Source organism: Triticum aestivum, chromosome 7A (genome assembly GCF_018294505.1).
Source record: "Triticum aestivum cultivar Chinese Spring chromosome 7A, IWGSC CS RefSeq v2.1, whole genome shotgun sequence".
NCBI classification, from domain to species: Eukaryota; Viridiplantae; Streptophyta; class Magnoliopsida; order Poales; family Poaceae; genus Triticum; species Triticum aestivum.
Window position 1 is genome coordinate 502,337,351 of NC_057812.1, and position 23,636 is coordinate 502,360,986.

Genomic DNA, 23,636 nt, shown 5'->3' on the forward strand with positions numbered 1-23,636 from the left:
AGATCTGATAAAGATAGTAAAGTAAATATTTTTGGTATTTTGTTGTATAGATTGGAAAGTAAAGATTGCAAAATAGTAAACGAGATGCAATGTAAATAAAATAGATGCAATATAATAAGAAAGAGACCCGGGGGCCATAGGTTTCACTAGTGGCTTCTCTGAAGATAGTATGTATTATGGTGGGTGAACAAATTACTGCCGAGCAATTGATAGAAAAGTGCATAGTTATGAGAATATCAGGCAATGATTATCAATATAGGCATCACGTCCGTGTCAAATAGATCGAAATGATTCTGCATCTATTACTATTAGTCCACACATCGACCGCTATCCAGCATGCATCTAGAGTATTAAGTTCATAAGAATAGAGTAACGCTTTAAGCAAGATGACATGATGTAGAGGGATAAACTCAAGCAATATGATATAAACCCCATCTTTTTATTCTCGATGGCAACAATACAATACGTGTCTTGCTGCCCCAACTGTCACTGGGAAAGGACACCGCAAGATTGAACCCAAAGCTAAGCACTTCTCCCATTGCAAGAAAGATCAATCTAGTAGGCCAAACTAAACCGATAATTCGAAGAGACTTGCAAAGATATCAAATCATGCATATAAGAATTCAGAGAAGAACCAAATAATATTCATAGATAATTTTGTTCATAAACCCACAATTCATCGGATCTCAGCAAACACACCGCAAAAGAGTATTACATCGAATAGATCTCCGAGAACATCGAGTAGAACTTTGTATTGAGAATGAAAGAGAAAGAAGAAGCCATCTAGCTAATAACTATGGACCCGAAGGTCTGCGGTAAACTACTCACGCTTCATCGGAGAGGCTATGGTGTTGAGTAGAAGCCCTCCATGATCGATTCCCCCTCCAGCAGATCGCTGGAAAATGCCCTAAGATGAGACCTCACGGGTACAGAAGGTTGTGGCGGTGGAAAAGTGGTTTCATGGCTCTCTGCGATCGATCTAGGGTATAAGAGTATATATAGGCGAAAGAAGTGCGTCGGTGGAGCTATGTGAGGCCCACGAGGGTGGGGGGCGCGCCTACCCCCTGGGTGTGCCCTCATGTCTCGTGGCTGCCTCAGGGAGTTCCAGACATCAACTCCAAGTCTTCTGGTTTTCTTTCGGTCCAAGAAAGGTCATCGCAAAGGTTTCATTCCGTTTGGTATTCATTTTCTGTGAAACTCTAAAATAGGCAAAAAGAAAAACAGAAAATGGCACTGGCCTCTGGTTAATAGATTAGTCCCAAAAATAATATAAAAGAGCATATTAAAGCCCATTAAACATCCAAAACAGATAATATAATAGCATGGAACAATCAAAAATTATAGATACATTGGAGACGTATCAGCAGGCTCCTCAGGCGTGGTATGATACTTTGAAGGAATTCCTCATGAAGAAAGGTTTCAAACCTGGTTCACTTGACCCAACTCTTTTCACCAAAACCTATTGTCGGGGATATACCCCGCAGTATGATCTGGCCAGAGTTATAACCCAGCTGGGACTTAGTAAACCGGCTGACAGTTAAGATAGATAGTTAACCTAGACGGTAAACTGGCGGGTTGATAAACCGGCTGACAGTTAAGTCAGGTGTTAAGTCAGATGATAACCCGGCAAGAGTTAAGTCAGATGATAACCTGACAGGAGTTAAGTCAGATGATAACTCAAGAGACAATCATAAACCGGCAGACCATCATAAATCGGTAGACCATCATAAACCGGCACCAGTCATAAATAGGCAGACCATCATAAACCGGCACCAGTCATAACCCGGTAGACAGTGATAACTGGGTTGCCAGGGGTTATGAAGCCCGAGACGTTATGAAGCCCAAGATCTTAAGAAGCCCATGAAGAGAAGTCATAATAGTTAAGTCTTAAGTCCGAGTTGGACTCTACATGTAACCCGCCCCTTCAACTTATATAAGGAGGGGCAGGGCTCCCCAAAGAGGGACAAGTAAACAAGAAACAATCTCAAGGGTTAGGGATAACTGGGAGAGCCGGTTTACGGTGACTTCCTCATGATCATAATGAGATCTAGCCACAAACAGCATGTAGGGCTATTACCGGATGATGTTTCCCGGGGCCCGAAGCTGTCTAAATCCTTGTCTTGTGTTGTGTTTCTCGATTCCGCTCAACCCCTCTCAAGCTACCACATAGATGCGTTGGCCTCATGACTAAGTCCTCACACTAGGACATCTGCCATGACAATTCCACGATAGTTGGCGCCCACCGTGGGGCCGCGCACGACGATGTTGAGTTCTTGAAGGGATTTCTTCAGGGATTGAGAAACTCGTGGTCAGCTAGATGAAAAAGAGCCATCACAGAAGATAACATCGTCGATGAATAATAAAGGAGACATATACAAGATATGAGATCAAGAGAAAGTTAAAGTTGCATTTATAGATAATCCGTCGAGGCCGGGTTAATTTCTGTTGCCGCTGCAGGTTAAAGTTTTGCATCTGAAATTAGTTGATACGAGGGACAAGCCGCCGAGACCTACACCGTCGTCCGTGTTCCAATCCGGATTTAGAGCATCGGCGTGATCCTCGGTTACGCTCATACAATGGCGTGTATAAAGTTTGATGGTAGCCACCCAGCGTCCAACAACTTCTATGACTCGGCGCGAATATTGTCGCAGATAAAAGTCAATATCAATTGATGGCAGTTGTGAAGGATTAGTATCAAGGACTACTCCAAAACACAAGTTCCAAAGAAAGATCACTCTGTGGCTCACGTGGAAGGCATCTCCCATGGAATCTCACCTCCACGTACTGATCCCACGCGAGTGTGGATACTGAAGATAAGCTTAGCAGAAGTTGCAGACCAAGACAGCGGAAACAGGAAAAAGAAGTCGGGGACTTGGAAGCGGTTTACTGCCGCCGTGCCGTGATCCGGCCGCCCATGCATCTGCCTCCTATTACCGCTCCCCTACGGCTCCGCCTCGTTCCGCCGGCCTCGTCAAGCCGGTTTGTTGCCCCCGTCGCCGCCGTTACACTTGTAAACTGCCGTGTTGCCGGTTTGCCTTCTGCATCCACGCCCTTGCCAGTGACTCTGCCACAAGCCGGCATCTCTCTGGCGCTGTGTCTGAACCATTGTAGCCACGCCGCGGCCGTGACCCGCCGGACCCGTGAGCCGCCATCGCTCACCTCAAGCCTGAGCTGTTTCACACCGTGAGCCGCTGGCCAGCCTCTGCTTCAACAAACAGCAGTGCCAGCCGCTTCCATCTGCGCTGGCGCTAACCCGTCGTTGGTTCGGCCGCGCCTCTCCAACCCGTCACCGGTTCAGCCGTGCCTCGCCTCCTTTGGGTTGTTATCACCGACCCGCAGCCACCTAACCACCGCGATTAGGCCTCTTCTATTGAGGACCGCCGCCCGGTCTTGAACCATTGTCTGATCGGCCTGAGCAGGGCCCTGCCAGTTCACGCCACCTTGCGCTGCTGTGCTGTTGATTCTTGTACCAGATATCATCTTAAATCGCCGCGAGTTGTTGCTGCCATGAGTCGTGTCAAGCAGCTTTACTACTTAGAGTTCCGCCTCTGCTCTAAATCGCCATCGCCTAGTCAAATCAGTCGCGTCAGAGTCGCCACCACGACCTCGTCTTCGAGTTACTGGGCTCCGCCATTCGTGTGACTCTCCCTGTGCGACCTCATGTTCCAATCGCCGCCTCATTCATTGCAGGGTTTGTCCTGCGCCTCTGCCATGTCGCCATTGCCATGGTCGGTTGCTCTTCTGCTCCAGGCCGCAAGTCGCCGCCCTGACTGCGTCACCTCTCCACCCGCCGCCGGCTCGCAGTACTTCTCAGCCCCCGTCGGCTCGCTGATCCGTCTTGCCAAATCACCGTGGCGACCGATCGAACCACCACCTCGTCATCTGCCGACTCATCTGACCTTTCCGAGTAGCTGGCTCACCTCCGCCTCTGTTACGGTGCTGCCCAAATGGCCCGAGGTTGACCCGCCAAGCTGTGGTTGATGCTTCTGCTGCTATGCGCGCTCATGCTGAACCGTCCACGACCGCGCCTCTCCAACCCAGACTGCCGTGCTCTGGCCACCTGCAGCCTCAAACCTCCCTGGCCTCATCCTCGAGCCGCCGGACTCCTCCGTTACGTCACCTTGCATCGGCTCCGGCCCTGCCGCTTTGGATGGCTGCAACCTCTCTTCGCTGGAGTCATCATCACCGCATCTCCACCCCTGCAGTGCTGAACCGCCCCGACATTAGCGGCCGCGAGCCACCACTGGCCTTCTGCTTGTGCTTGCTGGACCGCCTCAGTGGTCGGCCCGGCGTCGGTGGGCAGTCCACATCTGCACCGTAAAACGGCCATCTGACCCGCCGCTGCTACGAGCTATTGCGCCGGTTCGTATCCACCATTGCCATGCTTACGGATCACATGTTAAATCGCCGCCACCTCCTTATCGCGTTGAGTCGCTCTTGCTTCTCCTCCAAATCGCTCTGCCCTGGCCTCTGTACTCGCGTCACCAGGTCGTCCTTTGCTGGAAGCTGCAGAGGCCGAGACCTGCCAACGCTCTTGTTAAACCGCCGCCCCTTTCTAGTCTCTTCTGGCCCATCCCGCTAGCTCTTTTGCCTCCCTTCCACCTTGCTTGCTGAGCCGTCTTGCCCTCTTCTCTCGTGCGCCTAACGTTGCCTGAGGAAAAGGGGAAGTGGGGAATGTGGAGCAGATAAAGAAGCTACCGGGTCGATTTGAAAAAAAAACAGGAAAAGAAGGAAGTACTGCATGAAAAAAAGGGTGAAGGCTACGTGGGTGCTATTGTTTTATCAGACATATGTCTCGGTGGTCGTCTGACGCTGCTAAATGCTAGCGTTCATGTTCATTTGATAAAATATACTAGGTGCTATTGTTTTTATCTACTTTTAGTACATATTTTAATCAAAGAGAGCAATTACTTTGTCTGTGTATTTTTATGTACACCAAAGGTGGTGCCAGGTTGCATCCGTGAAGTATGCGTCAGCATCATCGCGCATGGTGTCTGCACCCGCTTGCTGATTAAATGGGTGTACGCAAGCCGTCGCCCGTGCAGCTCAATCTACATCAACTCGGCGGGACCATGCTCGCAACTGACTCGCCGTTCGCGTGACTTACCGTGCCTGTGATTGCCTTGCCCGTCCACGCCGGCTTGCATTGCCGTGACCGGCAAATCTGCCTGCTGCCACGGCCGACTCGGACAAGATTGATTTCAGCTTCACCATGGTGATCATCAACCCCGCGGTGGATATTTTCTGGCCTAACATATTAGGTGAAAATCCATCCAGTATATTTTTATATTATATATTGCTTTCTTTAAAAGAGCAATTACTCCGGCTTACAAAGTTATCTCATGCAGGACCCTAAACCGCCATATTGGTGCAAATTTAAAGGTCGTCAGAAAATTTCCGGCTTAAAAAGAAGGATTCCGGTTTACAATCCGGCTCAAGGGAAAGCTATCTCCCACAAAGCTATGATGCTCTCAGTATCCGGTTTAACAATTTCCAGTTCAAAAAGAGTAATCTCTCGCAAGTTCGAGTTCTCAGGAAAAATTAAAGGGACCAAAGAGAGTCTGTTGCAAAAGCACATCTCAAACATAGGTGCCCCTTGAGCACAACTCGCAATATCATTTGGGGGCTTCCTGTTCAAACATAGGTGTATTCACCAAAGAGAACATAATGTTACTACCCTCTTGATTCCGGCTATCAAGCCAATATTATCATAAGAGCACAGCTCTGGTTACTTTGGTAATCCGGCAATCAAGCCAATATATCATAAGGGGCGAAAGAGAGTCTGTTGCACAGCACAGCTCAAACATGGGTATCCCTTGAGCACAGCTCACAATATCACTTGGTGGCTATGTTCGAACCATAGTCACACCTCTTGATAGGCTTAAGTCCACTAGGGAAATCATTTGGGGGCTCTGGTCGTATCCGAACCATAGTCACACCTCTTGATAGGCATAAGGGCACCAGGGAAATCACTTGGGGCTTGGTCGTATCCGAACCATAGCTACACCTCTTGATAGGCATAAGACCACCAGGGACATCACTTGGGGGCTATGAGTTTGAACCATAGTTACACCTCTTGATTGGCATAAGGGCGCTAGAGAAATCACTTGGGGGCTTGGTCGTATTCGAACCATAGCTACACCTCTTGATCGGCGCAATGCCACAATTATGACTACATGGGGCTCTGGTCATATCCGAACCATAGCTTAAACCCTCTTGAGCATACATATACATCATCATATATTGCATCATATGTTGCACCATCATTACATCATCATAGCATGTATCGTATGTGCATGGATATACCGGCTTATATGACAGGAATCGGTTTTCAAACTAGGTTATATTATTCAAATATTTAAATAGCCAACATGGCTGGATTTTTATCATGGTTATCAGTAACCAGTATTATGATTAAGGTTTTGAAAGTCGCTTTAGCGCAATGGATATTATTTTATTGATGGATATGATTCATTCTATAATGGAAGGAATAGTCCCGAGTCGCTGCAAGCTTACGACCCGGCACTTGGGGGCTACATTATTCAAGTTGAGATTACATCAAATACACAAGCCTCATGTCGCTACAAGCATGCACCATGACACGTGGGGACTAATGCAAAGTCATCGTTTGCTCACCTTATTGAAGACCCGACTCATCAAATTATATGGGCCGGCCATTGGGGGCTACCAATTGCTCCTGTCAAACAATTCAAGGTACACAAATTTTCATCTATTATTGGAGGATCCACTCCTCAATTGGTAAAGCACAAGCACTCTTAACCTTGTGGACGTGGGTTCAAGCCCCATGATGGGAGTTACATCATATGATGCTATTTTCAATGAAGTATATATAAAGTCATAGCCTAATATTATATTTACAAAGTCCCTGCTCATTATTGCATAATGACCCGGCCCTTGGGGGCTACATTGGTTGAAGTTTTGTGAGAATCAGGCAATTACAAGTCCCAGGTTGCTGCAAGCATGACAACCCGGCACTTGGGGGCTACATATACATATGTGGAATACCCAGTTCTGACTGGTGATTGAGATGAATAACCTGGATTTCTTCAAGCTTGTGACATTCATATTGAAGCAAGTCTGAAGCTGTTGCTATGCTACTTTCTTAAGACTTGGGGGCTACAAGTGATAGGCATATAAGAGGTATATTTTCAAGCTTGATGTTAACTACAATTATGACCCGGTACCATCAATATTTGTAAACCGGCAAGGTTCTACATTCTTAAACCGATAAAGTTCTACATTCTTAAGCCGGCTGAAGATCAGATGAGTATTTTAAGGACCAATATTTCTATTAAGCATTGGGAGCTGAGTCAAATGAATTATTTTTCACAATATTTCTCTGTGACAAACCAATGTTAGCAAATTGATTATGAAGCTGGCCTACTGACCCGGATTTTCTAGAAGGAGGAAATGGCAAGGACTTAAGGACGATCAGGATCAGTTTAACATGGATAAATCCAAATTAAACTAGGGGCTAATGTCGGGGATATACCCCCCAGTATGATCCGGCCAGAGCTATAACCCGGCTGGGACTTAGTAAACCGGCTGACAGTTAAGACAGACAGTTAACCCAGACGGTAAACCGGCGGGTTGATAAACCGGCTGACAGTTAAGTCAGGTGTTAAGCAGATGATAACCGGGCAAGATTTAAGTCAGATGATAACCCGACAGGAGTTAAGTCAGATGATAACTCAGCAGAAAATCATAAACCGGCAGACCATCATAAACTGGCACCAGTCATAAACAGGTAGACCATCATAAACCGGCACCAGTCATAACCCGGCAGACAGTGATAATTGGGTTGCCATGGGTTATGTAACGCCCCGAGACCAATGTGCCAGGTGTCCTCCAGTTATTCGATGTTTTGCCTTGTCATTTGCTTGCGTGTTGCATCTTGCCATGTCATCATCCGCATTGCATCATCGTGTTTTCAAAACTTGCATCCGTCCGGGTTCCCCCAGTTCCATCCATTGTCCGTTCTGAGCCCAACCACACTTGCACGCGCTCGCGGCATGTCCGAAATAGTATTTTATAAGTGGCCCAAAAATGTTCTCGGAATGGGTTGAAAGTTGGCGTGTGGTCTTATTATAGTATAGATAGACCGTCTGTCAAGTTTCATCACATTCGGAGTTCGTCTGATAGCCCAACCGTTAAACTATAGCGGCATTACAGCCGGGCACACGTCGGACGTTTTCGGTCTCCGAAAACAGTCGCCGGGCCTCCCTCTCTTCTCTTCTCTCAGCTCGAGACCATCTACACAGCTCACTACCTACCGTCAAGTCCAACCTAACCTCTCTCGTCAGCCTGCAGCCCCCCCCCCCTCGCGTGCGTCCGAAAGTTGTCCCGAACCCGACCCGGACTGTCTCCACCTTTGTGTCCAGATCATCCCCAAACATCTACAAAACATCTCCGTTTTCTTATTTGGGCTCCCTAGCCTATTTTTTCCGACCGTCTGATTCTGATCTAAGGGACTAGGTAGCCCCTAACCTAATCTGTGAGGTATATACAGTCCACCCTTCGTCATTTTGGACAAACCCTAAAATCTAGGGGAACTGTCCCATCATTCCTCCTCGCCGCCGCCACAATCAAATCCTCGGGATCCCCTCATTCCCCCCGACCCAATCCCACCAACCAGACTCCACCCAAGGCCTCCCCTCGATCCTACTCGTCTTCGCTTTCCTCGTCGACCAGGGAGACGAGCTCCTCTCGAGACCAGCAGATGAGCCCCCCATCGCAACCCTCTCCTTCTATTCCCTCTTCCCGTGCTCCTCCTGTTTCTCCCTCTCTCATCTCTCTCTATTCTCATGTTTCTCTATCGACATGAGCATCTGCACCATGGCCTCGCTGAGCTTTGCCCGCACCAGCGCCTCGACGAGATCCTTGCCTGCCCCGCGCCATGGACCCACGCCCAGCCTTCCTTCCCCGCGCCGTTCATCGCGCGCCGGACCTCCCCAACTTTGCCGGAGCCCCGCGGTGTCCGCTTGTTCCTCTGCTTCATCGCCGCCATGGGTCACGAGAGCCTCGACCTCCCTGCAATGTCGCCTCGCCAGGACATATCGACCGCCCGGATCCGTGTCTCCATCGTCTTGCCCGTTCCGGCCGGATCCCGCCGGCTGGGCCCTGTCCCCGGGCACCAGTGCCCTCGCCGGAGACCACCGGCAAGCCGCCGCACCAAGTTCGCCTGCAAGCCGCTCCGGCGCCGCTGCTCCTCTGCTTCTCTATCGAATAGAGGGCGCCGCGCCCGTATCCTCCCCGCCTCGCGAGGCTAGCCCGACCAGCGCCAAGCCAGGCCTAGTCGGGCCAAATCTGCGTCGCCCTTGCTGGCCTTCCTCCTCACTAGCTGGGCCTCAGCCCATGGTGAGCCTCCGCTGCGCCCCCCTTCTCAGTTGGGCCCTGTTCCAGATCCGTCTCGTGTAGGTTTTTTTAGGTTCTGCGATTTAGTTATTTTCCGGACTTTGCCAGTTTTACAGTTTAGCCCTCAAACATCATGCATATCATAACTTAATAACCATGCATCGGATTAAAACAATTTATATATGAAATATGCTTAGTTTTTCATCTAGTTTCATAATATGTCATTTTCATCCATGTTTAAAATGTTTTTTGTTTAAATTTTCTTAAATAACTTGCTAAAATGCTTTAATTCATAACTAAATAACCGTAGCTCGGTTGTAAATAATCTTTATATGAAAATGGGGTAGAAAAATGCCTAGTTTAACATGGTGTGCTTGCTTTGCATGTTTAAAAACCTAAAACTGTGTTTAGAGCAGAACAGTACCAAACCTAATATATGCATATGAGGATTTTCCAGAATTGTTGTTCGTTGTTTCCGGCTTCATTTAAACTTGGCTAGATAGGTAGTTTTACTTTGCTTCACCCTATTACCATGCTAACAACATTTAATCTTGTTGGGTACATAAACAAGATCGAACTAAATAAGTCACGTGGTGTTTCGTCAATATGCAACGGAGTTGCATATTGAACTCCACTTAATTTGTAGGGTTGTTTGTGCACTTTTCCATGCCATGCTTCATTAAACCGGACATGCATCATACTTGATTGTGCATCATGCCATGATTATGTGGAGGTTGTTTATTATGTTGTTTGCTTCTTTCCGGTGTTGCTTCTTCGGGTTGGTTTCGATAACATTGCGATTGTGAGGATCCGTTGGCTACGTCCGTTTGTCTTCTTCATGGACCCGTTCTTCTACCTTGCAGGATCTCAGGCAAGATGACCATACCCTCGAAATCACTTCTATCTTTGCTTGCTAGTTGCTCGCTCTTTTGCTATGCCTATGTTGCGATACCTACCACTTGCTTATCATGCCTCCCATATTGCCATGTCAAGCCTCTAACCCACCTTGTCCTGGCAAACCATTGTTTGGCTATGTTAACGCTTTGCTCAGCCCCTCTTATAGCGTTGTTAGTTGCAGGTGAAGATTGGAGTTTGTTCCTTGTTGGAACATGGATATTTTATTGGGATATCACAATATCTCTTATTTAATTTAATGCATCTATATACTTGGTAAAGGGTGGAAGGCTCGGCCTTATGCCTGGTGTTTTGTTCCACTCTTGCCGCCCTAGTTTCCGTCATACCGGTGTTATGTTCCTTGATTTTGTGTTCTTTACACGGTTGGGTTATAATGGGAACCCCTTGACAGTTCGCTTTGAATAAAACTCCTCCAGCAAGGCCCAACCTTTGTTTTACCATTCGCCACCTAGCCTTTTTCCCTTGGTAGTCGTGCATCCCGAGGGTCATCTTTATTTTAACCCCCCCCCCCCACCCCCCGGGGCCAATGCTTGTCTAAGTGTTGGTCCGAAACAGAGCCACTTGCGGCGCCACCTCGGGGAAACTTAAGGGCAGGTTTTAGTTGTACGTAGTGTTCATCCAGTGTTGCCCTGAGAACGAGATATGTGCAGCTCCTATCAGGATGTCGGTGCATCGGGCGCTCTTGCTGGACTTGTTTTACCATTGTCGAGATGTCTTGTAACCGGGATTCCGAGTCTGATCGGGTTGTCTTGGGAGAAGGAATATCCTTCGTTGACCATGAGAGCTTGTGATGGGCTAAGTTGGGACACCCCTGCAGGGTTTTGAACTTTCGAAAGTCGTGCCCACGGTTATGGGCAGATGGGAATTTGTTAATGTCCGGTTATAGAAAACTTGACACTTAACTTAATTAAAATGCATCAACCGGGTGTGTAGCCGTGATGGTCTCTTCTCGGCGGAGTCCGGGAAGTGAACACAGTGTTGGAGTTATGCTTGACATAGGTTGTTCTAGGATCACTTATTGATCATAGATTCTCGAACGTGCTTTGCCTTCTCTTCTAGCTCTCATTTGCGTAAGTTAGCCACCAAATATGCTAGTTGCTTGCTGCAGCTCCACCTTGTACCTTCACCCTTCCTATAAGCTTAAATAGTCTTGATTGCGAGGGTGTGAGATTGCTGAGTCCCAGTGACTCATAGATACTTCCAAAAACTAGTTTGCAGGTGCCGATGAAACCGTGCAGGTGACGCAACCGAGCTCAAGGAGGAGCTCGATGAAGATCTCGTTCATTGTGTTGTTTCGTTTCAGTTGATCAGTAGTGGAGCCCAGTTGGGACGATCGGGGATCTGTGTAGCATTTGGGGTAGCCTTCTTTTATTTTGGTTCCGTAGCCGGACCTTGTTCGTATCTGGTTGATGTAATGTTATATTCATGTATTGTGTGATGTGGCGATTGTAAGCCAACTATGTATCTCTTTCCATTATGTATTACATGGGTTGTGTGAAGATTACCCCACTTGCGACATTGCTTTCAATGCGGTTATGCCTCTAAGTCGTGCTTCGACACGTCAGAGATATAGCTGCATCAAGGGCGTTACAGGTTATGAAGCCCGAGACATTATGAAGCCCAAGATGTTAAGAAGCCCATGAAGAGAAGTCATAATAGTTAAGTCTTAAGTCCGAGTTGGATTCTACATGTAACCCGCCCCTTCAACTTATATAAGGAGGGGAAGGGCTCCCCAAAGAGGGACAAGTAAAGAAGAAACAATCTTAAGGGTTAGGGATAACTGGGAGAGCTGGTTTACAATGACTTCCTCATGATCATAATGAGATCTAGCCACAAACAACATGTAGGGCTATTGCCGGATGATGTTTCCCGGGGCCCGAAGCTGTCTAAATCCTTGTCTTGTGTTGCGTTTCTCGATTCCGATCAACCCCTCTCAAGCTACCACATAGATGAGTTGGCCTCACGACTAAGTCCTCACACTAGGACATCTGCCGTGACAATTCCACGACACCTATGATGATGAATTATTCGTGTGCCAAATATATGTTGATGATATTATCTTTGGCTGTACTAACCAATGTTACAGTGACGAATTTGCCTATATGATGAGTGAGGAATATCAAATGTCTATGATGGGAGAATTGAAATTCTTCTTAGGTCTTCAAATTTGTCAACATCGCAATGGCATATTCATATATCAAGAGAAATACCTCAAGGATGTGTTGAGGAAATTCGGAATGCAAGACTGCAAAGGCGTCAAAATCCCTATGCCCACAAATGGCCATCTATCCACTAATGAAAATGGTATAGACTTCGATCAAAAGGTATACCGCTCCATGATTGGCTCTTTATTGTATCTATGTGCATCTAGGCCAGATATCATGCTTAGTGTTTGCATGTGTGTCCGTTTTCAAGCTACACTGAAGGAATGACACCATAAGGCTGTGAAGCATATTGTTCAATATCTAGCTCACACTCCAACACTTGGATTATGGTACCCCAAGGGCTCGGCTTTTGATCTTGTTGGATATTCCAACTCTGACTATGCTGGTGAGCGAGTGGATCCCAAGTCAATATCAGGTACATGCCATTTTCTCGAAAGATCCTTAGTATGCTGGTCCTCAAATAAGCAGAACTGTGTACCACTCTCTACTGCTGAAGTTGAGTACATTGTTGTTGGTTCGTGCTGTGCTCAATTGATATGGATGAAGCAAACCCTCAAGTACTACGACATCAGTGTGAAGAATGTGCCTCTCTTTAGTGACAATGAGAGTACCATCAAGATTGCTCATAACCCAGTTCAGCACTCGAAGACAAAGCACATCCAAATTCGTCATCATTTTCTTCATGATCATGTGTTGAAGGGCGACATCTCTATTGAGCATGTGAAGACTGAAGAAAAACTAGCCGATATCTTCACAAAGCCCTTGGATGAGAAGAGATTTAGCAAGTTGCGGTGTGAGCTAAATATCTTAGAATCTTCGAACGTTCTTTGAAAAGGACACACATCCTAACACTTATGCAAAATTGATGACTTAGATGTGCAACACGCGAAGTAACATTTTTCTTCAATCAATGAAGACTAACCCTCTACGTGTGAAGAAATGAACGAAGAATTTGATTCTCAGAGCCCTACGACAATTGTACGCTGCGTCTGAAATCATCATTCTTATACGGTGGGTCTCGCCACCAACAAAAGTTGAAAAATCTTAAATTTGAGTTTTTCTTCAGTTTTTGAAATTCCTCTGTTGTTCAAATTCTTCAACTCTGCAAAGTATTCACTCTATCCGACTGTGTTCTTCATTGACTATATATATATTTGAGTTTTCAAGTCCTCTATAGCATTCACTTATTGCTAATTCTCCAAGTTGACTTTTCTGCTAAGTGAGTGTGATCGGACCCTTCCCCCTCTATGCTAAACTCAATCCAGTCTGTTCACAAATTCTTCATGTGCGTTCTATTTGAAACCCGTTCAAAATATTCACTCTGTCCTTGTCAGCTGAAGAATTTGCAGACGAAACATTAAAATTTTCATATATCAATTTTTGTCTTTTGCTGCTCAAACTGTTCCGCATCCCACGATATGATTTATCTATTCACCCACGATCTCACATGATCTCCGCTTCACAGTATGTGGGTGACACATGTCGCTAGGATGAGAAGGGTCAGGGGCACGTTCGTCCATTTTCCTCAGACGAGCGGTTTTTCGCCTCGGCTATAAATACCCCTCGCCCTCCACAGACCTCATTTACTCCACTCAATCTCACTCCCCTTGCTCGAGCTCTCTGACCTAGCGCCGCCACTACTCTCCATCGTTGCTAGTGAGGAAGAGCTTCACTGCCTCGACCTCGTCACCGTCGTACTCACGCCGGCTATTGAAATCTTCACTCTGCCGCCACCGTAGTTGTCTTCCGCCGCCAAGTTAGGGCGTGGAAGATCTGAACGGACGAGCTTCTCAACTTCTACTCTCAGTTCATCATGTTCTTCGTCAAGGGTAAATAAATTATATTTTTACTGCCCTTGTTGATTCTGATGATTTTCACAATATCCTCAAAAGGTGTTTATTCTTCAACTTCCACACTGTTAAACATCACAATTGCATCTGTTCTTGATTTGTTTCTCTAAGCAACACTTTTCCTCAAGATTCCTCAATTGTGTGGATTTTCAATCTACACAACTCTAGAAACTAAGTGAAGAACGCTTAGTGATATTCCTCAAGACACCCCTGGTCAAATTCCTCAAACTTGTCTTTTGAAAAACATCTGAGAACGCATATAACCTCTCCAAATTATTCATACCTATATTTTGTTCATAGGTACACATGTCCACTGCTGAATCTCTAGGTTCTCATTAACTTAACTCATTTGCAGTGTTCCTTGAAGAAAAGTTGCATACCTCCTCAGAAAATTCAATGGTTCAAAATCCTCAAGTGAAGAATATGGCTGATGGTAAAAGACCTCAGAAGGGAGAAAGGAGACTAGAAGCAAATACTGCTTTTGAGATCCCTGATGACATCTATGCAGGGTACTGTACTCCTGATGAAGCAACTCATGGCAAGGAGATGAAGAATGAGCGCAAAGTGCGCGTTCAGAGGATAGAGAGGAGATGGGCCAGAGAATGGAGGGAGTACAGATATGTGACTCCGAAGTACATGAAGAAATTCGCCATACACCCTCCATGCCCAAGACCTCCATTAGCACCAGGCCAAGTCACTGATCCCTCTAGCATCAGAAGAGGTGAAGAATTTCCCAAGGAGTGGGCAAAGCGACAAGCTAAGTTGGCCAAAATGGCCAAAGAAGAAGTGAAGAAATTCAATGAAGATTCTTCTTCTACCGCTGCTGAGGCCTCTGCTAGCATGCCTAAGAAGGCTATGCCAAAGTGTGATGCCCCCGATTCGACCATACACTAATCATACACGCAAATGTGTACGATCAAGATCAGGGACTCACGGGAAGATATCACAACTCTAGACACAAATAAAATAATAAAAGCTTCATATTACAAGCCAGGGGCCTCGAGGGCTCGAATACAAGCTCGATACACAAGCGTCAGCGGAAGCAACAATATCTGAGTACAAACATAAATTAAACAAGGATGCCTTATGTAATGCCCCGGATACAACTTTCCATACTTTTAACTCTGACTCTTGCCTTTTCTGGAGATGCGATATGAGATTCCCTTCGTGGTTGGGTTTTTGTCTTTTGTTTTACATTTTGTTCGTGTCATGCATTTCATATCATGTCATCATGTGCATCTCTTTTGCATACATGTTCTTCTCATGCACCCGAGCATTTTCCCCATTGTCCGGTTTGCAATCCGACACACCTACTTGCACCGGCACACCCCTCTTGTCTCTTTTCATGAGCGGGTGTTAAACATTCTCGGAATGGGCCGAGATTTGCCAAGTGGCCTTGGTACACTACCAGTAGACCGCGTGTCTAATTTCGTTCCATTTGGAGGCCGTTTGATGCCCCAACGGTTAACCGGGTAACTGCAAAAGCCCTCTTTTCTGTTGCATCCCAACACCCCTCCAAAACGGCCCAATAACCCATCTAAACCATCTCTGTGTCCTCCGTCGTCGGATCACGATCAGGTGGGAAAAAACTACACTCCATTTGGAGACTCCCACCTCCTCCTAGCTATAAATATGTGCCCCTCTCCGAAATTCACGGTCAAACCCTAGATCCACTCCTCCCCGCGCCACCGGACATGTCCGCTACCGTCCGGACATGTCCGCCATCCCCCCGCGCCAGTGAGACGCTGGCACCTGTCCCTGGCCGCCGCCCCGCCACCAGGCCCGCTCGGGCCAATCGCCGGCCCTCCCGGCCCGGGCCGCGCGCGCCGCCGCCTCCCGCGGACGCCCGAGCGCCGCCGAGCGCCGGTCACCAGGGCTCCACCGCACCATGTCGCCGATGCCGGACGCCTCCCGCGCCTCACGCCGTCGGGATCCACCTCCTCCCGGGCTAGATCCGGCGAGCCCCCCAACTCCAGCCGCCTCCCTGCTCCATCTCCGGCGAACTCCGGCCAGATCCGCCGTCGCCTCGTTTTCCGTGGAACCAAGGTTGACTTCGATTTTCCTCTTAAGTCCCAGATGTGTGAGGTTTTATGCCCCTATTCATGGCATCATATCTCCATGACCGTAGCTTTGTTTCATGCATGTGATATATCAAAATGTTTATTGTGAGATTCTCTTCATTTTATTACATTGTGGCATGCTTGTTTGAGTTCATATTGATGCCCAAATCATTGATGCAAGGGTGCTATAAAATGTTTACTGCTACTACTTATCACTTTATGGTGATGTGTCATTTTTGTCACATTTGTTGTGTGCATCATATGAGTAGGAGGTCTCCATGTGTTTTGATCTATGTCATGCCATCTTTACAGAGGTGCTTGCTTTGTATTTTTGTGATCAATGTGGTGACTAGCACAAGCATGCAAACTAGGCTTCGTGATATTGTTGTTTTCAGGGACTTGGGATTTTGCTAAGTCCTTTCCCTACTGTTATTTTTATGCCATGTAAACATGATGCCACGGTGATATCCATGCTTGTTTTTAGATACTTCAGTAAGGATGTTTTGAACATATGGTTATGCTATCCATCGATGCCCCTGTTTGCAATTATGGGGTGCCCTAGCATGTCTTATTCTTGCTCTACTTTTGCTATAAATTGTTCCTGGCAGTATGTTAACATGTTAATCAATTTTTCCATGTTTGTTGTTAGTGATTCATGCTTGCTATGAACTTTCTCTTGCCATGGTTAGCTTCGTGAACTTGTCATCTTTCTGTTTGTATGATTTTTTTGTCATGCAAGGCTTTATGATGAGTGGTTTGAGCTCGCAAAGTTGCCTTCATAGATCTGTTTATGCCATGCTCTGTTTTCTGCTAAGTTTGAAACTGTTAATAAAACTTGCTATGTTTACATGGGTGCCATCATATGTTCTATGCCTTTTTGGCTCATGTTCATTAAGGAACTTTTGTGCTATGCATTTAGTAGATTCATTCCATGCCTTGTATTGCTATGATCTGTTCCTATAGCATGTTGTCTACTTGCTCTAAACATGGCTTCCTGATGTTATTTCTCGCATGTTAGTATTTTCACTAAGTCTATGAAGCTGATATCTTTTGCACTTTTGCCATGCTTGTTTGAACCTGTTCTACTGTGATTTAGCCGTAGCTCAGTGTTCATGTTTTGTCAATCATCTCTTGTACATCACTTCCATATGCTTTGTTGCTATGTTGGGGTGCAGTAGCTTAGCTCCTTGTTGCATTCCAGATGGCAACGTGTTGTTAATTGCAGAATTGTGTCATTCTTGTTTAGCTTGCCATTTGCAAACCGTGCATCCGTTTCCGGTGATCCTTATATCGATTTCGACCGAAATCATCTCATCTTTCCATCGGCACACTTGGTTTGCCAAGTTGATGCCTTGATCATTCTTTCCCTTCCGAAGCACGCATATGCATTGCATATCATGTCTTGCATATCATGCCATGTTTTGCATCATGTTGCTTGCGCATTGCACCGTGATTGATTGTTGGTCCTTTGCTTGTGTTCTTGCTTTGGGTAGAGCCGGGAGACGAGTACGTGGACGAGGAACCTGTTGAGAACCTGTTGAGGTCTTCGGCGGCCTCCATGTAGTAGTATCCGTCAGCGGTGGCATCTGGCTCCAAGGATCCACCACCTGGTTGCAACGACCGGAAAGAAGGAACAAAGGGGAAAAAGGGGGTAGCAAAGGAATTGTGAGTACTCATCCAAAGTACTCGCAAGCATCAGACCTATACTAAGTATGCATTGGTATCAAAGGAAGGTATGTATTTGTGGACTGAACTGCAGAATGCCAGAATACAGGGGAAGGCCTAGCCTATCGAATACTAGCATCTTCAAGCAGCTCCAAGCATCTTGCAGCATGTAGAAGAGTAAAGAATAGCAGTTTAATTAACAAGCATGTTGTAGCATTAATGCCCAGAGATCCTTCCTCGACTCCCTGTGAGAAAGCAATCGCAGAGCCACATATCTCAAGTATCCATTTCTAGTTGTATTAGATTAGGATATAAGTCTAAACGTCCGTTACCGTGGACATGGCTATTAAGAAATAATCTTCCCTGTAGGGGTGCACCACGTTACCCAACACACTCGATCACTCTGGCCGGACACACCTTTCTGGGTCAATACTCGGCCTTAGAAGATCAACACGTCGTAGCCCTACCTAGGCTCAGCAGAGAGTTCCCCGCCGGTCTACATCCTAAGCGCTCTGGGGTCTGGGCCCATCGCCCATTGCACTCCGGGTTGTTGCGTGTAGGGTGGGTCCAGGCTCCACCTCTACATGGATGGTGCCGGCCCAGCCATGCCGCAATGTTGAACTAGACGTCTGACAAAGCTTCGGCTGATACTACGTGATTGAGGCCCATACCTATTCTCGCGTGGTGATTAGTGCGTAAAGGCCAAAGGCCACCTCAGAACAAATACCCAAACCATAGTGTATTATTAGCTTGCGAAGACGAGCAGAGACTCACGATCGATGTGACCTCGTCGCCCCGTCTCGTGGACTTACGACAAGGTCCCAGAATGCCTGGCCGTGCCATGTAATTAACTTGTGGGTGCTCTACGGGCCCGCCCGACTTTCACATCAACTCGCGGGTACCCCTCAGGGCCGACCCGACTTCAACAATGGTCTCAAGTAAAGTCCGGGTAACCGTGTGTCCAAACATCAAGGGGAAAACCTGAGGAATCACCCCCGGTGGATTCCACTCGATGTAATCATCAAGGTGAACATAAGAGGAACCACCCTTGAGGTTCACACTTGAGGGGTTGCACGGGAGAGTCGTATCGGGAGTGGTGAAGGAGGAACCACACTCATTGACCATGACCGAATAGCTACACTACAGAGTTGTCATCGGGAGTACGTTGTGAGGTCTCACCCTAGGCACTCGATAGTAGCTCTGCAGAGTCGAGCAACAAAAGGGGCGTCATGTGATGTGAGGTGTCGGGCTTTGGTCGTCGATCACGTTCATCGATTCGTCGATGATGAAGCAGGGGTGAGATGGACAAGGTGGGGGTCACTGATGGATCACTAACCAACCTATACTAGGCAGTTTAGGATAAGCAGGTAGGTAACAATAAGCAGGTTACCAAAGCAGGCTATGCATCAGAATAGGAGTAATCAATAACAGTAGCAAAATCCAATGCAAGCATGAGAGGATGTAATGGGCAATATCGGGTTGATCAAAGGGGGGCCTGCCTGGAAGCTCCAATGAAAGGGAAGAAGGGTCATCGTCGACGTAGTCGATCAAAGGGACATCAACAACAGTCTCGAGGTCTACCGGAGAGAAGAAGATGGGGGAGAAACAGTAAATACAAAGCACATAGATGCATTACTAAGCATTACATGACGATATGCGGTGCTAGGGGTGTTCTAACGCAGTGCTACACGATACCCGCAAAGGGGGATGAGGGAGTCCTAGATTAGGGGGGCTCCGGACAGCCGAACTATATCCTTTGGCCGGACTGTTGGACTATGAAGATACAAGATTGAAGAATTCGTCCCATGTCCGGATGGGACTTTCCTTGGCGTGGAAGGCAAGCTTGGCAATACAGATATGTAGATCTGCTCCCTTGTAACCGACTCTATGTAACCCTAGCCCCCTCTAGTGTCTATATAAACTGGAGGGTTTAGTCCGTAGGACAATACAATCATACCATAGGCTAGCTTCTAGGGTTTAGCCTCTACAATCTCTTGGTAGATCAAGTCTTGTAATACTCATATCATCAAGAACAATCAAGCAGGACATACGGTATTACCTCCATCAAGAGGGACTCAACCTGGGTAAACATCGTGTCCCCTGCCTCCTGTTACCATCCGCCTTAGACGCACAGTTCGGGACCCCCTACCCGAGATCCGCCAGTTTTTACACCGACATTGGTGCTTTCATTGAGAGTTCCACTGTGCCGTCACCATAAGGCTCGATGGCCCCTTCGATCATCGGTAACGATGCGGTCCAGGGTGAGGTTTTCCTCCCTGGACAGATCTTCGTATTCGGCGGCTTCGCACTGCGGGCCAATTTGCTTGGCCATCTGGAGCAGATCGAGAGCTACGCCCCTGGCCACCAGGCAGGTTCGGAAACTTAAACTACACTGCCGACATCCGCGGAGACATGATCTTCGACGGATTCGAGCCTATGTCATGTGCGCCGCACAATCACGACGAGCATGACATAACTCTGCCATCGGACAATGCTTGGGAGATCGCATCTGCAACTACTCTGGCCTTCAATCCGGAGCAAATTGCGCCATACGAGGACGGAGGGATAGACCCTGCCACGGAGGCCGCACTCTCAGTGGCGATGGAGCCGGATACTGACTTCACCCCTTACGAGAGCCGTGTTGCCGATCCACTGGATTCGTCTCCAGCCACGGACTCCAAGCCGCCTGCATCCGTGCCTATCGAATCCGATTGGGCGGCGACCATGGAGTTCACCTCCACGGATATCTTTCAGCACTCGCCTTTCGACGATGTGCTAAATTCATTAAGGTCTCTCCCCTTGTCAGGAGAACCTTGGCCGAACTATGTCCGGCTAGAATGGGATACAAACGACGAAGAAATTCGCTGCCCACCCACCACCCACTTAGTAGCCACTGTCGACGATTTAACTGACATGCTCGATTTCGACTCCGCAGACATCGACGGCATGGATGACGATGCAGGAGAGGAACAGGAACTAGTGCCCACAGGGCACTAGAAAGCCACTTCATCACATGACATATACATGGTGGATACACCCAAAGAAAATGACAACGAGGAACGGGAGGAGACGGCGGAGGATGACCCCTCCAGGAAGCAAACAAAGCGTCGGCGTAGGCGCCGCTCCAAATCCCGCCTCGGCAAAAACAATGATACCAGTGCAAGAGAAAATAACACTCCAGTTGACTCCAAAGGAAATGACAACCACATCGCCCCAGCGGCAGAGCACAATGAACCTGCAAACGGAGAACATAGTATGGATCCGACGTCCGAACATGGCAACGCCGAGGATAAAGCTCATCAAACCCCCTCTGGGGAGGAAAACAGTCCGGACGAAGATGCACACATCATCCTGGAAACGCACTTGGAGCAAGAGAACCTCCGCAGAAGCCTTATTGCCACAGCGAGGAGTCTGAAGAAGCAGAAGCAAAGGCTTAAGGCCGCACAAAATACGCTCAACAACAGGTGGAACAAAGTGCTCGACAACGAAGAAAAGTATGGTGGAAGTTACCACACAAAGAGCTATCCAAAGCGCAAGTTATTACCTGAATTTGACGATGAGGCCTTAGAGCCCACACAGCCGAAAAATGAAACAGCCAACCGGCCGGATCAACCACCTTGTGACTGCAATAGAGCGGCTAACAAGGTCGCACATAAGTCAACACACGATCTACATGAGGACTTGCGCCAAAAATATGGTACGATCAGATCCATCTATGGATCTAGTAAGCGCGCTCCGGCACAAAATCAAAACCGAATACTACAACCGTCCGAATGCCATGGTACATCTAAATACAGGGGTTCCGCACACCCCCTATGTTTCACCGATGAGGTGCTAGACCACGAATTCCCAGAAGGATTCAAACCAGTGAACATAGAGGCGTACGATGGGACCATAGACCCTGGGGTCTGGATTGAGGACTTTATCATCCATATCCATATGGCTCGCGGAGATGATCTCCATGCCATCAAATACTTTCCCCTCAAGCTTAAAGGACCAGCTCGACACTGGCTGGAAAGCCTCCCCGAAAACTCAATTGGAAGTTGGGAGGAGCTCGAGGACACTTTTAGGGCTAATTTTCAAGGGACCTATCTCCGACCTCCGGATGCAGACGATTTAAGTCATATAATTCAACAGCCCGGAGAGTCAGCCCGAAAGCTTTGGAATAGGTTTCTCACTAAGAAGAACCAAATCGTCGACTGTCCGGACGCCGAAGCCTTAGCAGCTTTCAAACACAGCGTCCGAGATGAATGGCTCGCCCAACACCTCGTCCAAGAAAAATCGAGAACAATGGCAGCCCTGACAAGCCTCATGACCCGCTTTTGCGCGGGCGAAGATAGCTGGTTAGCCCGCAGAAGCACCATCGACCTAAGCACATCCGAAGTCAGGGATGGCAATGGAAAACCACGACGCAATAAAAACAAGCGTTGAAATAAAGAAGATAGCCCAGATAATACGGCGGTAAACGCCGGATTCAGGGACTCTCGACCAGGTCAGCGGAAAAAGCATTTCAAAGGCAGCAGAGATGGACCATCTGGCCTAAACAAGATTCTTGACAAACTATGTCAGATTCATGGCACCCCCCGATAAACCTGCAAATCACACCCACACAGAATGTTGGGTCTTCAAGCGGGGCGGTAAGCTAAACGCCGAACACAAGGGGGGGGGGGAGACACCAAGCGAAGACGAGGACGACCCTCGCCAGCAAAGCACTGGAGGATAGAAAAATTCCCACTAGAGGTTAAAACAGTAAACATGGTCCATGTGACGAAGAGGAGAAGCAAACATGCACTCCGATATATACGCGCCATAGAGCCCGTCACCCCTAAGTTCAACCCCTGGTTGACCTGCCCGATCACTTTTGATCGCGGGGATCATGCAACAAGCATCCGGCATGAAGGATTGGCTGCCTTGGTGTTAGACTCAATAATAAACGGATACAATCTCACACGAGTCCTTATGGACGGCGGCAGTGGTCTAAATCTGATATATCACGACACAGTCCGCAAAATGGGGATAGATCCGACAAAAATAAGCCACAGTAATACTACCTTCAAGGGAGTAATACCAGGCCCAAAGGCCCGATGTACGGGCTCTCTATTACTAGAGGTTGTATTCAGTTCTCCCGATAACTTCTGAGCTTAAGATGCCAGGTCCACGTGGCACCATCACAGTTAGTGGAAATATTGAGCGTTCTGTACGCGCGGAAGAATGTGCGGCGGCTTTAACAGCCGAACACTAGACGGCATCACCAACCAGAATAAATGAAAGGTCATCAAGACCACGGACACGGTTAGACGAGTCCGGTGCATCACCACATATACATGAGATTGGTTTGATGGTTAAACCCCCATAGACGGTACCAGGGGCTTCTCGCGTGTAATCAGGGCTAGTTCGGCTCAACTTGACTTATCTTGAATTTTAATGGTTTATTGATAATAACCAATTTTCTGGCACGGCAACTTCCACCTAAGTTCTTCTCTTTTACCTATGACAATCGTGCTACACCCGTCCAGGACATGGCACAACGGAGACACAGGCGCAGACGTGCAGTAGGGACCCGCTCAAAGCTTTCTTTTCAGATTAAGACCCTGCGTAAACCTTTT